At 43.1% G+C, this 7,355-nt stretch overlaps 1 pseudogene; it reads right to left on the minus strand.

The window, feature by feature from the left end:
• Positions 1-417: 417 nt before the first annotated feature.
• Positions 418-7,048, minus strand: LOC108803397 (annotated as a pseudogene).
• Positions 7,049-7,355: the final 307 nt, after the last annotated feature.

Raw genomic sequence — 7,355 nt, forward strand, 5'->3', positions numbered from 1 at the left:
GGTATATAGCTATGGCCTGCTCGCAAGACCGAATGGTATATAGCTGTCATGTATCCGGAAAATGAATGTGTTCCCATGTTTTTGTCACCCCACCAACCCCTATCCATGTTTTAGATCAAACTAGAAAGAGTTTGCTTTTACTATAGAACACATATTGTGTAATTTAAACAGGAAGTGTGATTGGGTACGCTGGGTAAAGTCCCAAACGTTATGCAGGGCCGGCCTCAGGGGTGTGCGAGCAGTGCGGCCGCACAGGGCGCCATGGCAACAAGGATATGTATGCTATTGTTCATAAAAAAATATGGCATTGCAATAAGAATCTTGTTTTTGCATTGTATGAAATGCAGTAGCAGGTCCATGGGAGGTATAGATCCTATTAAAATTTTGTTTACCTCCAGACGAGTTCCTGAGTTATCATTACGGATTCTTGTTATTCAAAAGTGGAGAGAGGTCTGCGGGAATCCCAATCCATTCTGGAAGGAAAGTAGCTTCATACTTAAAGATTTGAAGAAAAGGAGAGTCAGGCAGTGTGTAGTTTGTTAAGTAGATGGTTTCACCACCAACCAGATAGCTCACCCAAATACCAAAGGTCCCAATAGTCATGATGGTGTGGTTGCAATGTGCCAGAAGGGCAAAGTCCCGTCCTGGAGATTCCTCTTGACCATCTCCAGCAAGGTGAACATCTCCCTTTGAATTATTGATGTTTTCTTTACACCAGTCCATCCCATTACTGGTCACAATAAACAGTGGGCTTTCATACTTGTTCCTGAAATAATCCATGGCTTTTTGTAAATATCCTTTGTCAGCAACCACCCCTTTCCGTACGTTGGGCATACCATGCACATAGTCACCTCGACGGAGCCACCTGTCACAGCTACGCTGATGCGCTCCCGCCCAGCGCCGACTACCAGAGAGACCCGCAAGGCATTGCGTGAGGTGCCAGAGATCGGACAGTCAGGCCATGTGAGTGAGGAAAGCTGTGACAGGGCTGGCTGCGGGAGGAAAAAGGGACGGGGCCTGTCCTCGATGTGTGTTGTCAGCACACTGAAAGCTGCAGGCGGGGTCACCAGATGATTTAATTGGGTGAAGTGGGACAGATTTGAAGAAGCAGGGCATAATTGTAAATCTATTGCTGCAGTATACTGGAAGTGTGTACTGTATGTACTACATATACAGTACACACTTCCAGTACACTGCAGCAATAGATTCACAATTCTCCCCTGCTAACATGAATAGGTAAATGATCCATAGTACATATTATGTACTATGGATCATTTAACCCATTCATGTTATCAGGGCAGAATTGTAACTCTATCACTGCAGTGTACTGGAAGTGTGTACTAGGATAAATGATCCATAGTACATACAGTACACACTTCCAGTACACTGCAGTAATAGAGTTACAATTCTGCCCTGACAATATGAATGGGTTAAATGATCCATAGCACAGAGTTACAAGTCTCCCCTGCTTCTTCCAATCTGTCCCATTTCCCCCAATTAAACTTGAGGTTTTAATTGAGGGAAGTTGTATTGCTGATATGATGCAATGACTGAGATGAGAGGATATAGGAAATCTGTGAACATGCTCCGCATGTAGTGACCACCGCACATGCTTAGTACTCGGAGTACATTTGTTTTACTTTACATTGAAGAGGACCTGTCACCACTCCATGTATACAAGGACCACATCAATTTCATTGGACAGTCTTTTACATTAAAGTTCTTCATAATCATAAAGAAATTGCCCTAAAATCATTAGTCTGTATTGTTTTATAAAAAATGTCACCCGCCCCTTTAAGAAAAAGTATCGGTATTTGGTATTGGCAAGTACATGAGGGACAGTACTTGTACTTGGTCTTGAAAAAGTGGTATCGGGACATCCCTACAATCCATAGCTCCAGGCCTATCTTTACGGACCCTTCTTATTCAAAAGTGGAGAGAGGTCTGCGGGAATCCCAATCCATTCTGGAAGGAAAGCAGCTTCATATTTAAAGATTTGAAGAAAAGGAGAGTCAGGCAGTGTGTAGTTTGTTAAGTAGATGGTTTCCCCACCAACTAGATAGCCCACCCAAATACCAAAGGTTCCAATAGTCATGATAGTGTGGTTGCAATGTGCCAGAAGGGCAAAGTCCCGTACTGGAGATCCCTCTTGACCATCTCCAGCAAAGTGAACATCTCCCAATGAATTGGGATGTTTCCTTTACACCAGTCCATCCCGTTACTGGTCACAATAAACAGTGGGCTTTCATACTTGTTCCTGAAATAATCCATGGCTTTTTGTAAATATCCTTTGTCAGCAACCATCCCTTTCCATATGTTGGGCATAACATATACATAGTCTCCTCAACGGACATGCACACCCACAAAAGTGACATTTTTCTTGTCACCACGCGCATTGTTCAGATACGCATAAGACTCTTCTTTAATAAAGTCATCGAATGTAAATTCATGAAGAATCTCGTCTTTTATGTGGTGGTAAAATGTAAAAGAACATGGGGTGCTACGAAGATGAACATATTCTCCTTCAATATGTCGGTACTCCTCAGACATCCAGTCATGAAGTCCATAATTCCTCCATTTGATGCGGTTTCTTACTTCCTGGTGAAGTGTTGGCAATCTTATTTTAAAGATCTTGGCCAGCTAGCTGTGCATCCCTGGTAAGATATAAGCTTGTTGTCCATTCATCTTTGCAAGAGAATAAAGTGTGGCATACTCTCCCATTAGATTACTCTCCCATTAGATTACCCAAACGGCCCACAGCATTGATAGTCCACATACCAGTCAAAGCTTTTGGTTCCCCTATAGTCTGTGACTTATTAGTGGCTGATCCCTCTGTCCTTGAAAGCAATTCGTTTTTATGCCCAAAGTTCGTAAACTCTGCAAAATCTAATTTGGCGTGGTATACACAGGAGAAGCACATAATGAACAGAAGAATGAAGGTAACTCCTATGCTGTAGAAGAGATGCTTATTCATGATTCTAGTGGTCTTAGCTAGAAATAAATTAGAAAAAGATAAACTCGACTTGTATTGCTTTAAATAATCTGTATCTTTTTTTCATCATTCTAGCAGTTTACCTAAATGTAAGGGTTATATACCAAAACATGAAAGATGAACTACAGTCACACAGGTAAATACACAGTCACTATACATAAATTGGACCTGGTTTACTTGAGAAAGGAGTTTCATTTCTGTTCAGTTTTGGGATTTGCACAGCTCTGCCACACAGCATAGCCCTGTTATGCAGGGCAGAGAAGCCTCTGTTTAACTTACTCTTCGGTTGGACACCCCGGTCCATACACTTTTGAAGCTGCTCAAACCGTACAAGGAAACTCAACATATCTCTAATTTAACCCCTCAAGTGTAGCGCTGTATCCTGGCATGCTGTCCTTTTAACTTTCCCTGTTATGCAGGGCAGGAAACCTACTTTTTCTCTATAGTTTAGGTGTATGTAAAGGCACATTTTTTGTTGTTTTGACCTGTGTGTGGGAGGGTTAAAGCGTAATTCTACTTGGGCGAATTTGGGGAAATGGAATTACACGCACAAGTCTATTCCCTCTTCTGCCTCCTGCTGCTCTTACATTTGACCAAACAGTGATTTCCCTCTGCGTAGCCTGATTTATGAACTGTCCCCCGTACACAATTACGCTTGCAAGAAGCGCTTCTCATTGGTCAGGTGACCATACTGATCAATGACTACTCACCATTGGTGTGCAGAATTTGGTATACCTCCTGTACACTGGGAGCAGCGGAGGGGAAGCAGCATCCACTCAAAAGGTAAGAGTGGCAGAGGGGGAGAGGGGGCAGATTGGTGGGCATAGTTTCATTTTCTCAAATTCGCCTGGGACAGTGGAATTGCCCTTTAAACCCTCTGTCATTTTAATGCTGTGTCCCTTATTCATCCCTCTATTTGTCCTAGTGACCATTGTCACTGAGACCTGAAAGTGAGGGGAAAATCCAAAATGTTACCAGAGCAAAAAGTTAGGGTAAATCATCAAGTGGTGGCAAATGTTCAGCTGAAAGCTTTCTAAGATGGGGATTCCTCCTCACTTTCAGGAAATTTTCCTCTCACTTCCTCTTGTGTCTCTAGGTCATGAAGAGAAATATACCCAGTGGGACACCACAAAAAATAACCTTCTGTGTTTTATCCATCTAAAAACAAAAAAAGGTTTTTGCTATACATTAGGGATGCACTGATTTATCGAAAATGGCAATTTTGGCTAAATGCCGAAAGTGCCATTTTCTTGCCAATACATCAGCGCATCCCTGCTTCTTTCCTCCCTGCTGGGCGCTGCTCTGTGTCCCAGCAGGAGGGGTGGAGAAAGTGTGACAGCCGGCCGAGCACTGCGGGAGGAGAGCGCTGTAAGCGGCCGACGTCTCTCCTCCCACATCACTCAGCCTCCTATCACAGTCGGGCAGAGCGGTGTGGGGGCGGAGACAACATGCGCTGTCACATGAGGCTGAGCTCTCCTCATTGCTCCGCTCGCTCATCCTCCTGTGACAGCGTGTCAGGAAGGAGAGCAAGTGCAAACATTCAGCGATCAGTGATCGCTGAGTGTTTTGTAGATAATTGAGGACATAGCATGTTGACTATATCCTCAATTATGAATGAATGGGAAGTGATCTACATCACCTCCTGTTCAGTCATAATTGTGGTTATGAGTGTTCCTGTTTATTGATAACATGAGAACATTGTGTTTACTATAGAGTATTCCTGTTCATTAAAAACTGGAAGAGCAGAAAAAGAGATTGAGGACTTTGTGTCTATTTTAAAAGGGAAATAGCAGGGGTCTGTTTAGAGCCCTAATATTTCACCGAACCCCCTTAAAGTATAGTAAAAAAAATAAAAATATTTAATAAAAAATGAATTAATAAATACAAATAAATATAAAAAAATACAAAGTTTATAAAAATTAAATATTAAAAACATTTGAAAAAATTAAAATAAAAAACATTTTCCGTTTCGGTCTGACAATTTGTTTATTTCGGTTTCGTTTCAGTTTTGAAATTTACATTTCGGTGCATACATACTATACATACATTGTGAGATTTGGCTCCAAATGGTAGAGCCTTAAGGACGTAGCCCACTCGCAAGCATGTTCTTTTTAGGGCTTCCCACCCACTTTTATTGAAAGGTTCAGACCAGTTTTCCCTCATAGGGGTTTCTCCAAAATAAGAACACTACTTTAGCTTTGTCTTTAAGAAAAATAACGTGTTTCCAAGTCTCACCGACTTCAGTTTATTACTTTAAACATCTCCCACAAAGGCTGCATCAAGCAGACTTGCTACACAGGCTGGTTCCAGGATGGAGTCCTCCTGACCAGGGGCGTCCCGAGGCTGGGTGACACCACGCATGATGACGGAGGGATACCTTATCCCGCCGGGTCCTCTCCTCTCTCTCCTGATACTGTCGGGCGTTCAGTCCATGACCGAGCACCCGACTTTGCAGAGGGGGGTGACACCAAAATGGCTGTCAGTCATTTTGGTGTCACCCCTCCAATGGTGTCACCCGGGTGCGGGCCGCACCCTCCGCACCCACCTTGTGACACCACTGCTCCTGATTCCCATTTCTCTCCCAATTCCAGGATCCCAATTATAATTTGGAAAACCCAGAAAGAAATAGAAAGCCAGCTCTTTCCTGGTTAAAGTGCTTATGTCCTGCAACTGCTCAGTCCCTCTGGCTGAGAGTCCTGGGTGACCATTTTGCCAAACTACATAGTGGCATTTCCACGCACTGCCACATATCCCCCCCCCCCCCCCACAAACAGTTTGTCTGGATATGTTCCATCTCCTTATATATATGTTTCCACCAGGGAAAATATTTTAATTCACACTGTGTCACGGTATCACAGCAGTATCTCTCTATCTCTCTATCATTCTTGTTTTGGGTGTCTGTATCCTGTTCAGTCATCTTTACACATGTGACAACTACCAGATGTGTAGAGATGACTCTTTATTGACTCTTCATTGTAGATATGACACTCTTCATTTTGTGTCACTATATTGTCAGACTTAGTACAATGCAAGCAAATTCTAAGGATATTGCCATGGTTAAGAGTCAGGGTTTTCTGCACAGTTTCTCTACAGTCAGTAGTCCATATACCCCCAGAATATGTCTCATGCTCCCAAATATGTTTTAAGCCAGAAACATACTCCCTGCATTTGAGGCATGTCTCTTCTCAGTCAATCAGTGTCTCTCCACTAAACACCTCTATGTTGCCAACATCCCTCTCCTTGCCGTTAGTGTCTGCATAATGTCCCAATATATCATCACTTCCAGGTCCCAGGGCAGCCATCAGAAATGTTGGGGCCCCTTACTTGGCTCTAGGCCCGGCCCCTCCCACCCCTTGCACCTTTCTTCTATTAGCCCCTTGCCAGAATTTGTCAAAAAACAGAACACTATGATTGTCTTTCTTTGATTTAGTATAGGTGTGTTCATCAATTTGATCACTTAATCTCCTGGTAGTGCGTCCAATGTACATTTGGGACATTTGGGGCAGGGACATTCTAAAGCATACATCACTCATATATCATCAAATGTAAAACATTGATCAATTTTTACTTTTCTACTGTTTTTTTGTGTAGCACTACCCCCAAGGGAGCCACATGTTCTTTGGGTCAATCTTCTTCCACAGGTAATAATATCAGAGCTCACCAACACACCTGGGTTTACAAGGGGTTTGTTGTGTAAATAAGCCCTGCAAAGGGAGGCAGTAACCAATAACAATTGAAACACACCAATTATATACAGGTAGATGACAGTGCACAACCTAACTAGTATCAGAGTACCACAGAGAAACAGGTATTAACAAACAACCTGATTTAGTATAGCTAATACTACAAACACTGCTGGTAAGTGGACTAATGAGTCGGCCTGCATTGGGGCCCTTAAACTTGCCATAGGAGTACTCCCTCTCTTTATTCTTTAATTCAAGAGTAAATGTAATCAAATGTGTAAAAGGTGCCAGGCTTACTTTCCACAGCATCAATTAAACAAGTGGCCCAGAAGCGTCTCACCACTCCCAGGGATTTCTCTACATCCTTGGTCATGCCACACACCCTGGGCATCCCCCTTTCGCCGGAGCATTGAACTGTAATTCTCCTTTCTGAAGTCCTACATGGTAGTCTCTCTCTCAGTTGTTCTGTGGCCACAGCAACTCTGGAACAGCAACTTGGCAAAAACAACTTGGTACAGTAGAACCTAGGTCCTAACTCAGTCCTTCACACAGCACAACCCGCTGGGAAGCCTGGTAAAATATCACTCTCAGCTCCTGGTGCACAGCCCAGCAGCACAGTTTCTTGTATGGGCTGACTAGCAGTGTTCCTTTACCGCAACACAGTCACATCTGTACACAGG

This window comes from Nanorana parkeri, unplaced genomic scaffold (genome assembly GCF_000935625.1).
Source record: "Nanorana parkeri isolate BGI_ZX_2015 unplaced genomic scaffold, ASM93562v1 scaffold3676, whole genome shotgun sequence".
Taxonomy (NCBI): Eukaryota; Metazoa; Chordata; class Amphibia; order Anura; family Dicroglossidae; genus Nanorana; species Nanorana parkeri.